Source organism: Balaenoptera physalus, assembly GCF_965194825.1.
Source record: "Balaenoptera physalus genome assembly, chromosome: 10".
NCBI classification, from domain to species: Eukaryota; Metazoa; Chordata; class Mammalia; order Artiodactyla; family Balaenopteridae; genus Balaenoptera; species Balaenoptera physalus.
In genome coordinates, this window is record NC_138889.1 from 11,818,575 (window position 1) to 11,839,082 (window position 20,508).

A 20,508-nucleotide genomic window follows, 5' to 3' on the forward strand; every position below is an offset into this window, starting at 1 on the left:
CTTGGTTGCATATCATCTCTAGACTCTCAGCCTAGCAATCTCAGTCTTCCAAAGTCTCAGCGGGTGGAAATATGCCTCTTTTCTTGCCAGCCTAAACCTAATGACTGAATAGCAGGAAGCCTAGACCAAAATAGAACTTGGCTCTTAGATGACACACATAAGCCAAGAATAATGATCTTTATAATGTTGGGTTCAATTCTCTTACTGCACAGGTAATAGGGATCTCACCTTTTAGAAGGGTCTTGATCCTCTCCCTCTCTCTCTTTCTCAGTTTACCCACTATTAACAGGAATGAAAGATTTTCTCTTTTATTTTTCTAGACCCTAAAGACTATTGAGACGTACTTCCTACAAATTGGGAGAGTCGGGCCACAAGGCAATGGACAGTAGATTATCTTTCAGAGAACTTCACAAACCACATGGGTCCATCAGATAAACTCCCCTCTGTGGAGTTAAGCTAGAAACCTGGAAAAGTCCTCTGAAACTCATCTGATGAGGCATAAGGAGACAAGAGAATTGTTTTATATATTTATATCAAACAATGTTGTTAAATATATATACTGAAGGATTATCTCACCATTGATTTTCCCTAATATCCTAAAAGGCTCAAGGAAAGCAAAAAAAAAATTGTTTTTTCACTGAGCCAAAATCCAACTATTTAGCTTGACATTACTCAGTCTGAGACCCTTGGAGCGGGTTTGAGGTATAAAATCTGCCAGATGACTCCTTTTGAGACCACGTGAACTACAGATAGCCTGTACCAGACACTGCTCCCTACCAGTTCAAAGTGTCATTGCTTTAGGAAAAGGGCATTGCTAACCAAACAGTGCATAACTAAGCTTCCTCTTCCTCACCTTCCTAGGAAGAACAGTAAGGAGTGTTTTTGTCAATTGACGAGGGTCTCTTGCCAACAGAAGTTAGATAGTTCACATCTAAAGCACATTTAGAGTTTATGGGCTGGAGTAGACAAGCTCCATCCAGCTCTCCCGTGAGAGGTGCCTCCAGCCCCCAAGGATGCATCTTTAGAAACTGTGTTCTGGGTTAATATAATGGAAATTACCCCAGCCTAGTGAAGATTGTAACTGAATCGGTGGTGCCTAAACCCTGAACATGCATAGATGCCTGTCGAAGGACAGACTGAATGCCATCCTATTCCCCTTGCCCTCTATTCAGAGACAGGGATTCCTCAGATGAAGATCAGCAGAGAAGCTAGCCTGCCTGGGATACCATTTATACATACTTAAATATTCTTTCCTTAGGCAAAAGAAGGAATTGTCGAATCTTTTTGTCAAAAGACACATTATGAAAAACACTGGAGCCTTTAGGTAAGATGGTCATGAACCACTTCTAGCTTCTCAACCTCTTTTTCTGAAATGAGGGCATCTGAACTGGGTTGCCAGTCTCAGGTCTAGACTTACCCACACCCTCTAAAGTGTAAAAGATGTCTCTCTGCACGGAGCTCAGAATAGTCCTTCACAACCATGTCATCCTGGATGCTTTATCAGTTGATGCTACCTCCTAATCCCCAGAGCAGTGAGATTTCAGACAAAGTACATCTGGCTTCCAACAGCACACCTTTGGAACTTTTAGAATAGATGAAACAGACCAATCTGCTCTTTTTCAGACACACAAACATGAGTATAGGTGGGACCTCTGCCAGAGTATCATCATGGGCAATAAGGCTGCAATTCACCATGTATTAAATGCTACTTTTCTGTAGCATTTTACTAAGCATTATTCCCAGGGTTATTTAGACATGAATCCCCCCTCTCCAAAAGTTACAATCAAACTCACATTTATGTGAGTGTGAAAGTTTATTCAAAAACTGCTTGACGAGCTCCTGCTGTGTGCCAGGTGCTGTATACTGGGAATACAAACGTGACCATGTCACGGCCCCTGTCTTCATTCACCTTCGAGTTTGGAGGTGGAGATAGCATAGTATTTAGGCAGTGCCAATACCATAGCATCTTCTTCTCTCCTCTAGCTAAGGAAATCACACTGCCCAGCACAGGGCCTGACATAGAGTCAAGTCAATAAATATTTATTGAAAAAAATGAACTAAATGAAAAAGAATAAACAAATGCTAAGATAAAGTGTAGGGTGCTATGCAAACTACATAGAAGGAGAAACTAGGCTAGTTTGAGAGGGTTACCTGCAGAAAGTGTCATTTACTCTGAGACAGGCAATAGAAGAGTGTACTGATGCAAAGGAAAAGATCATGCTTATGGAGTTAGACCTGGGTTCAAATCCTAGGGGCAATTTCAAACCTTACCCTTTGCATCTGTAAAACACTGGTGATGGCTTTCAAGGCTGTTTTGAGGGTTAAATGAGATATTAGTTATCTTTGAGTGTCTGGCCCATCGAAGAACCCCAATAACAGCTTAGAGGGGTCACAGAGAACAGAATTGCAACAGTAAAGCAAAAGTACCTAAGTAGTAAGGTTAAGAGCACAAATATTTTGAGGGTCAGAGAGCAATACTAAGCTTAAAATCATGGTGGAAGCAAGGGAGAGGTGCTACCTCTTTTAGCCTCCCAGCCCACGCAAGGGTGGAGGGGGCAGGTGACTTGTCGAGGTTTGTCTTCCTCCTCAGAGCCGTCCCAGAAGGCTTTCATGTTCCGCTTTTAGCTACAGGACCAGGTATCACCTTCCTGTCGCTGTTCACAGTATGGTAAATACCCTTGCAGGTAATCACATGGTCTTGGGATATTAGGATGTGTGGAAGCAATTTGTGTGTGTGTTTGTGTGCACACACATGCATGCATACATAAAAATATAATTTTTACCTGTGTGTTCTCGTAATAATTAGCTTCTGTTGCTTTTATCCTAAATATCACAAATATATCAGACTCCCTTCCTCTGTTCTTCCTTCCACCCATGTACATCAGACCCTTTCCCGCTACATTCATGTATTTAGATCAGTTAACACACACACACACACACACCCTATTCTCTACTGGCTTCAGCTCTTTTTAGGTGACCTTTTGGGAAGTGCCCTGAGATGCATTGGCTTGCTGGCTATGTTAATGTGGGTGGGGAAAGACTGGGTTGGGGGAGATGCCAGCAGCCGACTTGTGGTTTGAGTTTTCAGTCCAAGACATGAGATAGGACTGTATTTTAATATGACAAAAAAAAAAAAAAAAATGTCCGACAAGAGAGTGAGAGAGGCCAAAGAAAGGAGATGGTGGTGGCCAGAGATGAAAGAAGCTCTAAGACATAAAAAGATTTTAGACCTAAAAATTTGGGGAGGGGAGAAGTAGAAGTGTTTAAAATGACAATGGGGGAGGGAAGGCAGTTGATTGGGCCTTTGAAACCATGCCAGGAACCAAGAGCCAGGGGCAGTGGCAGAGGAGAAGGCCAGGTAGGACAATTAAAGTGGAAATCTGGCTCCCTACAGGGCAGCATGGAGCAGGGCTACAGAATTTGCTGCAGTGGGAGGTGGGGCCAGTCTGGCACAGTCTGTGGGTTTGAAAGGAGCTGGGCGGGTTGGAGAATGCCAGTCCGCCTTTGTAGTTCTGAGCTCAGGGAGGGGGTGACAAATACTGGGCTTCAGGTCAGAAGCCTGGCTTGGGTGGCTTCTGGAGAAATTTTCCCTCTGCTCCCAAACTCTTAAAATGAGCTCATCGCACCACTGGCTTCCAATCACAGCATAAACACGTGTCCTGGAGGCCGTCCTCCAAGCAGAGATTTCAGCAGTGGTACCTGTTGGCCGACTAATGGGGCCCTTTCCCTTTCCTATTCCCTAGAGACCGTAAACTGGGCTGAATACAATATCCTTGCATATTTCCCATCACCCTCCCAACATGCTTCACATCTCCCAGACTCCTAGGGTTAATCCCCAAGACAACCTTGCTTTGAAAGAAAAAATGTGGTGAGCCTACTTGAAGATTTGGATCCCAGAGGCCTCTTGTCTGTCCTGCCTCAGCCAGACACCGGGCTCAAGGAGATGGACGTTTACAGAGAAAGAAGCAGTAAGTTCTTGTTGTTGTTTGTTTTCAAGGCTTGATTGCGCTCCAGATTTAGGGTCCCTGAAAGCAATGGGTTTTTCTTGTTTCTTTTCCTTCCTTCTTTATTTATTTTTCTTTCTTTCTCTGCAGAAATTAATAATGTCCTATCCTGCAGATGATTCATAAACGCGATTGCATTAGAAAGCGCTTCTTCGTTGCTGTTTGTAGCCCGGGTTAAAGATACCTAAAGTTGATCTGTGTGTGCCTGTTCTCAACACGCTAATATTTGGAACTACATCTGCATTTGTGAAAATAATCTGTACTGCTGGTTCTTCTCCAGAATAAATGCTACATAACCGGCTGATTGATTGTAATTGTGATGAATTTGTCCCAGGACTGGCATGGACGTCTTCTTTGGGGATTTTTGTGCCTATTTGCTGCTCATCAAAAGGGATGGATAGACAGACTTTGGAACGAGGGTGTGGTCCGGCTGATTCAGCTTCCTTCCCGGCCCATCTCTGACTCCTGCCTTCAGCTCCTCCCCTCCCACCCTGGCTCCTCCGATCCAAATGAAATGGCATCTACCTTTCTTTTCTCTTACCGCCTGTGTTCCACTCGGTCAGGTCGGAGACCACTCCCCGTAATCAAACTCATCACGTTTGTGATCTCAGCATATTTTCAATCCAGTTGAAATCTACTCCCTCAGCTTCTCCCATCCTGGGATTATTCATCAACGTAGTAAGAGCAATAATAATACTGTATTTAGAAGTTCCTTAGCACATTGCATCTCTGAGAGTCTTACAGATGTTATCTAATTAATCTTCACAACACCCCATACAGGAGCAGTAAATATTATTAACCATAACAGAATACACACACACACACACACACACACACACATATATATGTGCTAAGGACAGCAAAATAGTTCACTTATTTATCATGGTTCACTTGATATAGTAACTGGTATTTTTGAAACACCCATCATAGATACAATAATTAGAGATGTGCTTTTGTTAACAAAACCACTACCCACTTCTAGCATACCCTTGGGTACTAAATAATTACCCACTTTGTGTGGTTATCTAGCTCACTAATTACCCACAGAAATTGGGGTCAGGTGTTAACTGCTTGAAATAAGTATCCTCCAAAGACATGGCTGAGTTGTATAGAGAAAATGATGTGTTCATAGCAAAACTTTTATAAGTTACATATTTGTATATCTTGATAACCTGAGTGAATACAGACAGGGACAAATTAGCTCAGTGTGTGAAAATCATGCTGAACCACTGTTGCAAATATCTAGAGGTTTCAGAGAATCTCAGGAAATGTCATTCTCCGTCTACCTTTCCTTCTTGAAGATGAGTACAACCATGATTCCCATAATCTGGACTTCATATACAAGGACACTAAGACAATTGATGATTCTCGTTAGGAATGATTCATTTTGGCGTTACAGGGAGGCACCCAGTGAGTCAAAGATTTTTTTTTTGACAGCTCCACCCTTTATGATTATTCTAGCATGTTTCTTTTTCTCCATCAGTCTAGTGCAAACACCCTTTTAGCCAAATCTGAAAAAGATTCTAACCCAGTCTCCAACCTCTGCCAACCATCTTTTTCTCCTTCCCAATAAAGAGAAAGAGAAAAAAAAGGTATTAAAGGAAACCCAACACTATGATTGTAGGTCTTTCTCTTTTTGCCTCAGTTTGTTCTCCTTTCCTCTCTCCTCTCCTCCCTCTCCCTTGTTCTTCTCTCTGCGTCTCCTTCTCATTTGTGCTTTTTCTTCTCCTTTTCCTTGGCATCCAGCCGTGCTTCTGCAGGTCTCACAGTCAGAGACAAAGCACAATATCTGAGTTGAGCACAAAGAAACTACCTTTTAAAAACATCGACTTGGAAGAAACCTGCATCCTCAGCTACCTCCCTCCCTTCCTTGCTCCTTACAGAGCCCAGCATTATATTTAACACAGCACTGCCTGTTGTCTGCATGATTCTAGCCTCGAAAATTGGGTGAAGATGGCAGTATACCCACTGTGTGTACAGATAGGTAGAGACCCTAATTTTCGAGAGCTACCTGCTTTACAAAATCCTCCTGTAGCCGAGCTTTTAAGATGTGTGCCCGCAGAAATGATAGGATATGCTCCCTTGGTCAATTCAGGATGTCTTTTGTTTTTTTTCTTGTGCCACTTTTTTTTTTTTTTTTTTTTTTGTCGTCTGAATGATTACTTATCATGATCAAGGGACTTTAGGCTGATCAATGAAGTGTGCATAGAACCGATGGACGTTCGAAGAGAAATGCTTCAGGAATAAGGAAAAATGTCTGCAGTAGAAGCGAAGGGTTAGGATGAGCTACAGTCACTGATAAGTTCATTTCCAAATCCAAGGGAATGTAAGTGGTAAATTAGTACACATGGCAAACAGAGTCAACGCGTAAAACCCAGCCACTGAAAAGAAAGAGATTTTTAGCATTGTAGTTATCACATGCCTTAATAGAGTGTCTGCGTACTTTAAATATAGATTTGAATCACTGCTCTTTTATCCCTCTAAATGCCGATTTCAAAGAAGTCTTTGGGCATTGTTGACTTTCTGTCCATAAAGAAAACCCACCCAGCTTCCCCAACTACATCACCTGCACTTACACATGCATGCGTGTTTTAAATGCCCATGGGATGTGGAACAATTAGGCAGAGGTCTGCACTGTGGTCTCTCGTTTTCACTCCTCCCCACCCACCCCCTTTTTTCTTCCCTTTTAGAAAATGTGATACCTGATCTCTGGGTCTAGCAGGGCTGAGGATTTTTTTTTTTTTGTATTTGTATAATACAGTGTCTGGCCTTCCCCCTGACCTGCTGGTGTATTTTTGGTCTCATTAGTAGTCAGGCAGAAGCCTTAGTGCATCCGGTGCTGGGAGTCAGGGATGAGACACACGACAGCAGAGAGAAGGAGCGGGCGAGAGGATATTAGAAGAGAGGCTTGCCTCCAAGATATGGAAGGAAGTGAGAAATGACAGGACGACGGCAAGCTTTGTATGGAGGAGGCTGGCAGGGCGGGGGAGCGGTGAGAAGCGCGAAGTGGGTTCTCAGAAGCCCTAGAAGAGCTAAAGGTGATTAGAGGGGGATATTGATTCCTTACTCTGCCAGAGATTTAAGCAGGCATGCGAGGAATCCGCACCATGGTTGGCAAAAGGAGACCCATTGCCTCCTGTAACCAGACACTCTCGGGCTTTCCAGGAGCCCAGGGAGAGAGCCGAGAAGAAAGGGGGCAGTGTGGTCTAGGAAAATCCAACTTGTCGCTGATTTGTGCCCGATGCTTGCTGTCCGTCAGCAGCCTCCCTTACAATCTTTTTTTCCTCTCTCTCCCTTTTTTTCTTGCCTTCTCCTTCTTCACTGAAGCCTAGGGGAGCCAGTAAAGATTAAATGTGCTTTCTCAAAGGCAGCCACTTCACGCTGCTATGTCGAAAGGGCCATTATTATTATGTTTTTAACAGTAAAAGAAAAAGGGAGAGAGGTTGAGAGAGAGAGAGAGAGAGAGAGAGAGAAGCTAGGTAGGATGATGACGGACTAGCTTTTCTGAGAGGAAAAGGAAAAGGGAAGGGAGAGAAAAAGGAGAGACCCTGAACTGAACAGAGGATTGTGCCTGCGAAGAACCTACAGAGGTGAGAAAAAAAAGTTGTCTTGAAGATGGGGGGAGGGGGGGGTGGGATGTTGAATAACCCTGTACAGAGGGAAAAAAGACATAATTTAGCTGTCTTGCTCCTATGATTCTGTTTTGCAAGGCGGGGGTGGGGGGGCAGAGGGGGGTAGATCCTGGAACTTTAACGGTTTTTAGTTGCACATGGAAATATATACAAAATATTTAGCATTTTTCCTAAGTGCCCGAGGCCCCCTCCAGTGCCTTCCTTGCAGGGGCTGCTTTGTCATTCTCTTTGACTAGCCATCCATCCACCTTGCTCAGGCTGGAATAAAAGAAGAAAAAGAAGGAGGAAAGGAGAGGAAACAGAAGGAAAGAAAAAAAGGGGAAGAAAAAAAATTTTTAAAGAGTCATCTTCCCACCCACTTCCCCTCCCTTTCGTTTCATTTTTGGAGGCGGCACTAGGAGCCATCTCCGCAGAGGAAAGCCCAGCTTCCAGGCAGACGCGGGGAAGCGACGATCTATCAGGTACAGAGCCCGTAGCTGTCTGCGAAGATGGAGGGGAATTGTGCTTCGGATTCCTCCGAAATATTGGCAAACGGCTTCAAAGGATCCGCGGCGGGAGTGGGGCGGGGGAGATGCGCCTCCCCGGCTCGCGCCCACCCCTTCCCACTCGCCTCGACCAAGTGACAGCCTGGTGCTGGCTCGGGGTGATTTGGCCTTGGCTTCAGCCAAGCAGCTGATGCACAGGAGGCCCTTCGCAGGACTGGCAAAGTGCACGCTAAAGAAAGAAGGAGGAAATTTTGAAAAGCAGCCCTGGGGAGGGTTCTCATTCTTCGAAAAACATTTTTTTTTTTTTGAATTTTTAACCGAATATTCTCAAAATTTGATCAGTCCCAGTCCCTCCCTCCACTCCCACCGAATCGCCTTTTTTGCCCCCCTCTCTCGTCAAAGCATAAACTACAGAGTTACAGTCTCTAGATTTGGTGTATCGCTTCCTGCCCCCGCCTCCCCCTCCCTGCCCAGTTCTCAGTCCTCTATTGAAACACCTCGCCCAGGCAAAGCGCCCTGCAGCTCACATTTCCCCCCCTGGCCCGGACGGTGCTACTGGAGGCTGCAGCCCGACTCCACTTCCAATGGGTGAGTTTCAAACGCTCTTCGTATGTATACTTTCCAAGCCTCCAAATCCTACTGCTTGGTCTTCTCCTTCTCGAAACCTGATTTGGATGGTTTTGCATGCGGCATGCTCGCCCAGGGGGGAAGAGATGCCTCGGATTTTCTTTACCGTCATTGGTGCTAGTTGTAAATTAAAGCTTTGACGTTTAATCTTGATTGTAGACCGTGGTTTGAAAAACGTGGGCATTTCTGAGTCTATTCATATTGTTTTCCATTTTAGTAAACTCTTTTGCCCAAAGCTTCAAAGAGTTTTCTCTGATAGCCTGGCGATTGTATGTTCAGGTATGTATATGCGCCCACGGACGCTGCGTACGTTTGTATGTATCTACTATACTTACGTGGAATCCAAATTTTGTGAAGGAAGGCAGCTTAGAGAGCGAGGGAATATCCTGCCACCTGTTTGTTGTCTTTCAGTCGTGAACCTCGAGCAGAAATTGCTTGTCATTCCTGTTTTGCTTTGTTTTGTCTCAAGAAAGAACAATTTAGCGCTCCTCTCAATCCCTGAGACCCTAACTTGTGATGTTTACCGTTTAAATCCACGGGTTAGGCTCTTGGGAGCTGCGAGCCGTGCCTTTGCATCCTGGAAATTTGGTGGAACTTTTTTTTTTTCTCTGAAGCAAAAACAAAAGAAAAGAAAGTTTGTCTGAAGTGCTTGAGTGCACCTCTGAGGTTTTCATTGTTAGGTGGGATCAGGTGACCAGAAAAGTGGCAGCTCCTGGATTTCTGTGAAAGTAGGTATATATTGTGTGATAATAGCGCGTCGGCTGCAATGGGTACGCATGTTTATTATTGATGCCTGAGGCTTGTGGAACTCACCTACCCTGGTCTATTCCTTGAGAGCAACACGCAGTACGATCTGAGCCTAACAAGAACACCTCAGAACCTGGTGCTTGACCTCAGAACATATCAGCCGAAGTCCCAGCATGCCCCATGCCTCCAACTTTTCAACTCAACAGTTAATCTTAAAATTGTGCCCAATTAAAATGGGCATGTGGATAGAGTATATATTCAGTGCCCACATATGTGTATCATATATGGCTGGACAGTGAACTCACAGACACAAATAGGGACGAACCAATAGTGTGAGCTAAAATACCAGTAGGCTAAAAATTCCACTCTTGCTAGACTTACAAGAAGGATGGAATTTATGGTGTTAACAAAGATTAAATTTGTATTACTTGGCAAGATTTTAAAAAATAAAATAAAAGGAGAGGTTATAGCTTCCTTGCCTGACATCTATTTTAAACTGTTATACACAATGAGTTTAAAAGTAATAAGGATTGGAAATGTGTTTTCTAAACATATAAAAGGAAAGAAATAAAAGGAAATATATATTTTTAAACATATAAAAGGAAACAGCACATGCACACAATTATTGTATCATTTAGAAGTTATCAATGCCTGTTTTTTATTTAAAAATTGGAAAAAATTGATCAGGATTTATATAATCCAACGAAGTTATTTATAACACCAAACTGTACAGTTAAAATAATCTTCTCTTAAGATAATTGTTAGCATTACCCAGTTTGCAGTTTTCTAAAACTGTAACTTTTGATACCACGAGAATCTCGGTGATTTAGATCTATCTCATAGTTAGAGAAGAGAAACAGTAACTTACCTTTTCTTTGTTGTGAAAAATTCCAGTATACAATTTCATTTAAACCATTTTAGTATTCTTGAGCCAACATTTATCTTCTATTTTTGGAAAATACCTAAGTCAACCCTGACTTCAAATGCTTTCTTCTTTTAAAGACTTTATGTCGGTTATAACCTTGTTTTATATGTCGCCGAAGGTTAAGGAAACTGTTCTTTTCCTGCTTTTCTTTTTTTAAGTGTTTATTGCCATTTTAGTCATTGACTCCAAATCGTAGTCAAGAAACCATTTTGTATCAGAAAACTGAATTGAGAAAACGAATTGTGCAACAATTGCATTGTGCTTTTTGTTGAAACCTCCTAGTAGTTGTAATGTTTAAATATTACTTTCAAGCCTTTGATAGCCTGAATATGCGTCAGAGAAAAGAGCTATTTGATTTTCAAGTTATCTTTTGGTTTCTATACAATGGATTAATGATTTTCCCCCATCTTAGCTGATGTGCATGCATAGGCATTTGGAAATTATGGAAAGGCATCTATTTAACTTATGGATATATATTACCACTTGATTCATATCAAGTATTTGCCAAACATTTGGTGCTTTTTGAAGTCAAAATATAGCTGCATCTTATTCTATGAAACTGTATGCAGGGATCAATAAAAGCATGCTGGATGTAATTCTTCTGTGATTTTTAAATGATAACAGCATAGTAATTTAATACAAGTGATACAGTTTATATTGCAAGGCACTCTTTCGGCTTTTTTACATGTTTTCACCTGGATTGCTCATGTCCTAAGGTTGCTATCATAGGATTGATCACACAGGCATTTAGGAGTGCGTAACGACACACGAGATTTTGTATTTCAGCAGGGAACTGCTTCAGTATAAGGGCAGATTTCTCAACACCCCTTCTTCCTCACCAAGCCCATCAGTGAAGTTCAGTGAAATGAATAACATAATTGGTGGTTGGTTCAATCACTACCAGTCTAGACTAGCCCAGACGCATCAATTAGAGGGGGCTGTCTTTTAAAGGGAGAGTGCCACCGAAACAAGCAGGGCATTATTGATACTGATCTTTAAAAGTGCAAATCCAGCTTGGCAGATAAAAAAAAAAAATAAGGCGGGGAAATTGGTGGGGGGGGTGTGTATTGCGGGAAGAAAAGAGAAAGAAGTGAACTGGAGCTTTTGGACACAGAAGGTCAGGAAGCTTGAGAGAAAAGGAGAGGAATCAGGAGTGAAATGCAATGCAGCACTTCCTTGCAGCACACAGTTACAATTCAGTTCACCGGGCACACTGGTTCACCGTATTTTTAACTAGATTCCCCCCACCCCACCTTTTTTTTTCATTCCTTTTTTACCTCTGTTTCCAAAGAAGTGCCAGCTTAAAACCAATGCAGTTGGAAATTTAACAGCTCTAGGAAGCTCTACAGAGAATAAAGCCAAGAGTAAGATGAACCAGCCAAAACTCCTTTTGCAACATTTTTCCCCAAAAGAAAAACACAGAAGATGTTTATTTTTCAAGTCTCTAATTCAACCTTAAAAAAAAAAAAAAATCAACTGTACAAGTGAACAGGACTCATTTTAAACCCAGCACCTGGGAACTAATTTTATGGGCAAGACACCTTTAGGTAAACAGCTCACAGTCTTCTGTTGAATACAGTAAAATTATGAAGAATGTAACAAAAGGCTTTGGTAATTTGGTGGTTGGTTTTTTCTTTTTTCTTTTTCTTTTTTTTGGATGGATAAAGCACAGATGATTTAGAAAGCGTTAGGAGCACATCAAGCCCCAGGGAAGGAAAATGTTTGATTGGTATTAATTAAAACACTGCTAATATATTCTAATAAAATCAAATTTAACATTCTAAACTAATCCGCTTGGTATGTCAAAGGAAAAGAAAAGTATTATCTTATTTGCATCTCTGCAATCCAAATGCATTTGCTCATTCAGCAGAATTAATTTTTATCACCAGTCTGTTTAATCTCCTCACAGATTTAGCCAAACTTATTCTTTCAAACTAAAAAGGATCAGGGTAGGGAATCCATAAAGGTATTCGGAAGACTAGTGACTGTATTTAGTACCAGCTTTATTTTATGATTTTTTTTTTTTTCTCTTCATTCGCTATAATGGGGTGTGGAGGAGAACGGTGAGTCTGCAGCGAGAATGATGAATGGTTAATTCTCCCTCTTTCTCTCCTACCTACCGGGTTATTTAGGAATTCCAGTTGCCAAATTATGTGAGTGGCGTTTATTTACAGGAGTGATGTTGGTCTGTTGATTAATACCTCACTTATTTCTAATTTCAGAATCCTATTTATTACAAATTCCTAATGAAAAAAAGGATCTTAAACCAGAGACCAATTGCCTTTTCTCAATTATTTTCAACTGTAGGCCTCCTAAGAGAAAGTGGGGAGGTGAATGTAAAATTTTTGTCACTAAGAACTGAGTTCTTTGTTTCCTTTTTAAGTCAAAATTTCTACAGAAAAATTCATACGTTTATGAAACGGCGAGTTTTACGCTCTTTACTGTTAAACTCTCACAATGGATAAAATTGTCCCAAAATGACATCATAGCCAAAATGTTTCTCCTCTCATTAGTCTCCCATGACTATGATATCATATGTAAATATGTGCCTCACACACAAAATGAATGGGCCATAAATATCAAGGACCACATTTGTATATTTAAAAAAAAAACAACGAGGAATTCTGCACACTCTCGAGGAGATGTAAAACCACTGACTCAACCACTGATGATACTGCCTCTTGCTCCACTGCCTTTTTCAGTTCTTGGACGTAAAAGAGCAATCTCAGTTCGGTTTCACATGTATTGTTCTATAATCCAGGCAATAAATGCTAATTAGTAATGCTCAAGGATCCGACCATTCAGGGTAATTATCATAATTTACTTCTTCCTTGTTAAAGACATTCCTTGCTGATTAAAAAAAAAAAAAAATTAAGTCGTCGTTTTACCACTGCACTACAGTGGAAATACACTGGAGAGATGTTCAAGGTATAGGAATATCGCTCTGGCTGCATTTGAAGTCACCGACATGTGCCTCTTAGCTTATTCCAAATGGAATTGCAACTTGATTTTGAAAAAGAAATTCATGTAAATGCACAAAGTTTTGCATGTGCACCAGGACTGTATGATTGTATTTTACAAACCCCAAGGCTCCTCCTTCCCCGCCCACCCCCTTTTCTAAAACCACTTACTGAGCAGAACAAAGGAAACTGCTAACTATAGAGACATCATTAAATATGAGCAGCAACAGCGTGATAAAGTATGTGATATGACAACATATTTCATTGCACAAAAGTGCAGATAATTAAATAATTCAATAGTAACCCTGGTTAATTAGCAGAAAGTTCTTTAAGGAGGAGTCAAGAAAATGGATCCAATCAACTTGAATAATATGCTCCATTCTCCAAGATCACAAATATATATTTGGTTATTTGATGATTGATTGATTGATACAGAAAGATGAGGACAAAAGCCTATTCTTCAAAACGGAGCTTTGACCTTGTGTCGTCTTTAGGACAAATTAGTCATATGTTTTAACAGAGCAGAATTGAATGTAGGGCAGTCTCTGCTTTCAGTCCAAGGTGTAATCTGCCATTCTCTTGCACACTTCTCTTTTAGCAGTTGATCTAAAAAGTCATCAATCCCTTAGCTTTTCATATCATTGCCTCAGAATATGTATGGAGCCTTCCCCACATGTTCTAATGAGGCTCTTGTTTAAGTTTTTTTCTTATTGCTTGAAGCAAATAAGGATCCTCTGCACAGAAGGAACAGAATAAATAACCATATGCTGAACACTATCTTTGGTGGACCCCTCCCCTCTTGCTTTATCCATCAAGGTAATATTCCCAATGTTCATTGTTCATTGGTCCTTTAAGGAAGAGCTTCAGCTTTTACATGAGGGCTGTAAGCACATTAGAGGAATAATTCCCTTTGGATACTATACAGAAGGAGCCACCTGCAAAATGTTGATGCTGTTATTGAAATCTCAAGTGGAATCAGCTTTCAAAAAATTAGATATTAGATACATCCGATATAATTTGCAATGTGTAATTATACTAATGTGCATATAGTTGTGTGTTGCTTTACATGTTGCCTACTTGAGATTCCCCCCCCCCCTTGGGCATTTCTCCTCATTTGAAATGGCTCCTGAGTAGAATGTTTTTAAAGTCAGCTTTTATTTTTTTTAACTCCTTGTTAATTAATATAAGAAGCAAAGAACTCTGTGTTCTCATGCAAGAATGAATGTGTCTGACCTAGATGTTGGAAACTAACGATCACTAAAAGGGTTATCATTGTGGATACTTGCATTATTCGTAAAATATTTGCTGTTCTTTACTGATTTAGTCTTCATCTTGACTTTGGGCAACTTGAAGTAATGGAGAATGTTAGAACAGTAAATCGTATTCATAAGATATCCGTTTCCTTTATTAGAATAATGAGATCAAATGCCAGGGAAATGGCCTTAGGCAGAGATAATAATCTTAATTTAATCAAAGTAATCAAAATCATAACAATAACAAACAACTTCTTTTCTCTTTTTCCTCCACTTTGCGTGGCACATGATGAATAACTGAAACTCTGCCTCAGGTCATTTATGCACTCATATCACTTTCCCTTTTGGTGTCTCCATATGGTGTCTCCTGGACTGGAGACCCCACCACACCAAGGAGCTGACCCCTGAAGGTCCAGCCATTAAGGCACGATCCAGGCAGAGAAACAGTGAGGGGATTGGTCAGCCTGGCACTTGGCACTTCCTATGTGCTCAGTGGGTGGAGATGCTTCTGATATCAATTTGGAGAATCATCCCCATCAGATCACAGAGGGACCTCAAGCAAGGCAATGCAAGGGTCCCAATTTACGCTTATACGTTCAGGAGACAAAGAGGATTCCAAGGGAGGCTCATGTTAAGATGATACAAGATATTACTCGTTCCAATTAAGTAGTCACAGGCCCCAAAGAAAGCTGATTTGTTAAACTTTTGACTCATAATAGACACCTGGAGTATGGTGCTTTGCATGTTTATACTATTTATTCCTCAAAATTCATTTTGCTGATGGGGTCCAGAGACATTATGCATGGGCTATATCTATGCAGCACCAACACAATACGTTGATTTACTTTTCATCTGCTCATGTATACAAGAGCTTTGCATTATTAGCTACCCAAAGGAGTCACACAAGAATTTTGTGACACGTCCTTCCTTGCTGCAATGGCGTTCTAGTTGATTCACAAATGAGTCTCATACACATGTATCAAAAGCTTAGCACCTCACCCTCCCATTCTATGTTCACAAAATAATAAGTTCTAAAATCTGTAAGATGTATATTTAATTACTCATCCAGGATCAGTTATTGCATGCTTGATCAGAATGGAAAAATATCTATTAACAATATTTAACAGTAGGTTATTTTACCGGTTTTCGGAAATATATATATATTATACCTGCCATCTAGAAAGAGAACCAACATTTTCAATGTGTCCAAAGCGTTTAGTGCAGAAAGAGGGGTGTGTGGTAGTAAACCCCTTTCGATGTACCTAACTCATTATGCATCTTCATTGTGCTAGCATAATGAAGAAGCTGACAATAAAGGCTTTAGTTAATTTCAGGTCCACCTGCAAAGTATACTGCATTCATAACAACTTTTGTAGAATGAAAGAAACATTAATACAGCTCTTCCCAAATATCCTTGTCTGTAAAATAAGTGGGTTGGATTAGTTGGTCTCTAAACTCTTCTCCAGCAGGGAATTTTTGAAGCGATTCTTATAGAGGTATAAGAACAATTTCAGGACCCTTGAATCCGCAGTCTATTTGCACCAACAGCTGCCCTTTAAAGTTATATTTGATCCAACCTCCAGGCACTGTACTTACTAACATATTTTGCCTTGATGCTAAAACAGTGAAGACTGAAGTTTCAGGAAGGGCAGGGACAGAAAAGAGGAACAGGCGAAGAATGAGAAAAGCTACACAGTGGGAGAAGGAATTTATTGATCTGAGATCTAAGCCCATTTCCTTCAACATTAACATAGAAGAAACCCAGAGGAGCACCTGCCTTTCTATTTTAAGACCATATTCTTTAGTCCTTTTGCCTTCATTAATTGCTTGCAGTATCCTTTGGTTTATTTCCATTGGGTTGACATCTTTGAGTTTCATTTTCCCCTTTCTACTTGATGCATTTATATCATGTTAATATCCCCTTCAAAAGCCTACAGTCGTTACATTAACATACCGCCCTTCCCAAATTAAATCTTAACGTGTTCAAAACCTCCTGAAAATTGCCCTGCCCATTTTCTCAAACCATGTATAACCTCTTCTTGAATTAAGGGAGCCCACTCTTCCAGGCTTCCAGGTCTTTGAATACGCTCTCACCCAAGCTTTTCCTCTCCGCACGCTCTGCCTCTCCACCTCTTCTACATTTCAGAAACCTTTCTTTTCTTTCTCACTTTCTCTTCCTCCCTCCTCCTTCATTCTTTCTCTGTCTCTCCCCTCCCTTTCTCCCTTCCTTCCTTCTCTCTCTCTCTCTTTTTCTCCTTTCCTTCCTCCCTCTCTCCCTTGTTCCCTCCCCTTCCTTCTTCCCTTTCTCCCTCCCTCCTTCCTCCCTCCCTCCCTCTCTCCCTCCCTCCCTCCCTTCCTCCCTTCCTCTTTCCCTCCCTCCCTTTTGTGGTTCCTTTCATTCTTTCTTTCAGGGACACCATGTGTCATCCTCTGAGCCAGGCACTAGAAATACAAAGACACATACAAGGAATTGACGTCGACTCCTAACCATTCTAGTGACTCTGTTCACTCCTACATTGCTAAGCACTGATGTGCCCATACTTATTTTATTTTGCATGTAGTCTTTAGCTTTAGTTGAATGTGTCCTTAATGTCCTGTGTTCTTCTGTTGTTTTCCTCCGTGTCCTATTTCAGTAAGTTGCCTGTTGGATAAACCTGAAGTTATTCTTACGGAGCGCGTTCTCCCAGAGCGAGGATCGTGGTGCTCTCACACACTCTCAAGCAATGCTGTTGCTTGACTGATTCCTGAACAAGATGAACAATGAGCAAGCTCCGTTTTTCTGGTGATGCAGCATTTCACTCATAGTTAGAAATAGCATGGCTCTCAAAGTATCATAACATTCCTCTATTTGTATTAAAGAGTCAATGTGATAACCTTCTGTGATGTGTTCTGTTATTTTTTTAGTCGTGTTGATGTCCTTTCAGCTGGTCCTATAGTCCCCCCTCCTCAGGAATGTCTCCCCAGTGAAAGGACACAGACCACAGAGACTGCTGTCCTGATGGACGCTCAAGCCGACTGTGAAGTGGAAACAAAGAAAGCGATCACCTGAAGACACCTCTCCTGCCAAGCGACACACCCACATGCTGCAGCTTCAGCCAATAGAATCTCAGAACAAGAGGCAAGCTTTTCAAGAAACAGAAACACTTAAGAATGACATCTAGATTTCGAAGGAGCCCAGGACTTTCCCTTCGTCATGTGTATTCCTCTGTTTGTATTTAAATTCTGTGTGACATTCATTTTAAAAAAACTTTTTTTCTAGTATGAATGAATATGCTTATTAATGCACCAATTTTTAAAATAGAAAGTTGTTCATGCCAGAAGTAAATTGAATGTTAGCCACACACCGAATTTGACCTTCAGAGTGACTTAAGGAATATAAAGTTCTTTTGAAAGAACGAAATAGTGGGAGGCAATCCAAAGGATAAAATAATGGTGAGAACTCAGACCGTGGCATAGAAATACAAGATCCCGCCGACGCCAACCAACCAACCAACCATTCTTTTTATCAGGCAAGCGAGGTTCTGTGAGACATGGTCAGTGCCTCTAAAGAGTTTAAATCTAGTGAGACAGAGGCACATAAACTTTTGAAAAGATAAGTAACAAATCAGGTCAACTGATAAGAGCAAAACCAAAACAAAGCAGAAGATATAAACAAGGAGCTCAGAAGTCACCTTAAGCTGGGCAAACTGGTCTGTTTAGGGAAGAAAGTTCCCAAAGGAGGAAAATACAAGATGAATCTTAAAGGCTGTTAAAGATTTAGATAAGTGGAAAGGAAGGAGAAAATAGAGGCCTTTAGATGGATGCAATATTGTGAGAAAAGTCAGAGAGGAAAGCATCTACGTGGTGGTTTTAGGGAATTATGAATATACATGTCTCGTGTACTGCATCCCAGACTTTCAGTGCCAATGTATAGATATATATATACGGTGAAGACTTTGCACACACACACTTCCCCTCTCCCTCCCTAGGGGTAGCCTAGAATTATAATCATATTTCTTCCATTAAAGCAACTGACATGAAGACTTGTGATTTTTCTGTTAGCCTAGTAACTGGATATTTATTGAGTTCTCACTACATGTTAAGCATTTTCTTTGTTAACTCTCTGAAGCCTCACAACAACCCTGCCAAATAGGTGTTGTTTTTTATTCCCATTTTACACAAAGAAAACTGAGTTTTAATGAGGTTAAGTAACTTGCCAAACTGCCACATACAGGGTTCACAATCAGAATTGCGATTGCAGAGCTCATGATCTAACACACTAAGTCACAATATTGCTACCAACGTTGCAATATTACCGCTTCTATATTCCTTGATATTTTTCTGTGGTAAATAAATAGCTATTTCCTTTAATTAGCTTCTCAAATTTTTCAGTTTTCTGGTTAAACTCGCATGATGGAATGTATTTTCATGGAAGAAATTGAAAAAAATTGGGGGACAGAGCCTATCAGCATTTTAGACCTTTTTTTGGGAGGGGGCCAGACTCTGATGAAACTGTTCACTTCGGTCAGCATGAAATCTCAACTTCTTGAGAATAAAAATAGGAGGTGAGGAGAGCTTAAAGGTCATCTATTGCAATGTCCTTTTCTACAGATGTGATAAATCCATAAAGTTAGAGTGACTTACGGAAGATCACACACTGAAGTGTAGCAGAGCTAGGACCAGAAACCATGCCGCCCTCAGAGGCTCTTGAACTTCTCCACCCTGTCTAAATGAAGTGTGAGCTTGAATTTGATCAGTGAAAACATTCTATCTGGGTGACCAGGGAGCATTGTACCTAGTAGATTGCTTCAATTTTGCACTTCTTTGGCTTCTCACCTCAATGTGAAAATTAGCTAGCTACAAACTGACATCTTTAGTTCCAGAAATTGTCAATGGTCCATCCACAAAGAACACACAATGGCCCAAGTTACGTGTGCAATGTCTTCAATGATATTCTTAAGTTATTTGGCATTCTTAGTTCACCTAAACAAGCCAGATCTTCTAATGAGCATTTTCTTAACCAGTTTTATGGACAGTATATATTTGTAAGAGCTTCTGCATGAATATTTAAACACGACTGTTCCAGTAGTCCTTATATTTTTTGAAAATATCAATGGTTATTTGCTATTTTAATTGTTACTAACTCAAGAATACTTCAGCCATAAAAAACCAGAACTGAGGAAACCTCACTCTTCTTTACCAGCCCCTTTGCCTTCAGTTGGCATTTAGTAATGATTAATAAAGTGGTCAGCTGGAGAACACAGAAGTTCAAAACGCAATTTTGTCTTGAAGGAGTCAATTAATCTGTGTCTACTTAAGGGCAAGCATCTAGATGTTTGAAGGACCTGAATATTTGACTGTTGTAAATGTCCGCTTAGATATCTGGCATTGTCACACTTAGACCTCCTGGTGGCTCAGGTCGTCCTGTTTTCAAAATGATGATCATTGGCCATATCTCACACAGTTCTCATTAAGTGAACTCATAAATAAACAGGTTTTGGTTTTTTTTTTTAAAGCATAGCCAAGCACAAAATGTGACTTTGTTGACATTTTATGAGACTTTGTCATATGTCCCCTGAACCCCCAATAAAAGCGGTGTTGCATCAACTGTGAACTCGTGTTGATTTCTTGGAAGAGTGTGCTCTCGTAATTTGGGTGTTTTCACTAGTGTGTATCAAAGCTAGTTTCAGGATCTATGAGGAGCAAATGATCTAATATGGTGGGAAAATGTCAATTTAGAGGCAATTTCTAAATGATCCCATGTTGCCTTTAATAAGCAGCACTATCACCTACTCAAGTCAGAAACCAAGGTGTGATCCTTGTCTTTCCTCTTCCCACCTGTCATGGCCAATCAGGTAAATCTTTTTGGTTTTTCCTTCTTTCTGTTTTTAAATGT

At 40.9% G+C, this 20,508-nt stretch overlaps 1 long non-coding RNA gene across 22 annotated transcripts in view; it reads left to right on the forward strand.

Moving 5' to 3' along the window:
- Positions 1-20,226, forward strand: part of LOC309637018 — a 277,223-nt gene extending 256,997 nt beyond the window's left edge. For 16 of the 22 annotated variants that reach the window (XR_014250343.1, XR_014250344.1, XR_014250345.1 and 13 more), the window contains 5 exons: positions 3,744-3,968; positions 4,095-7,594; positions 7,894-8,709; positions 17,267-17,415; positions 17,538-20,226. This is a non-coding gene — a long non-coding RNA (uncharacterized lncRNA). Of the gene's footprint in view, positions 1-3,743; positions 3,969-4,094; positions 7,595-7,830; positions 8,710-17,266; positions 17,416-17,537 lie in introns of all 22 variants that reach the window. The other 6 variants (XR_014250354.1, XR_014250359.1, XR_014250364.1 and 3 more) reach the window with 4 other exon arrangements.
- The last annotated feature ends 282 nt before the right edge of the window (positions 20,227-20,508 follow it).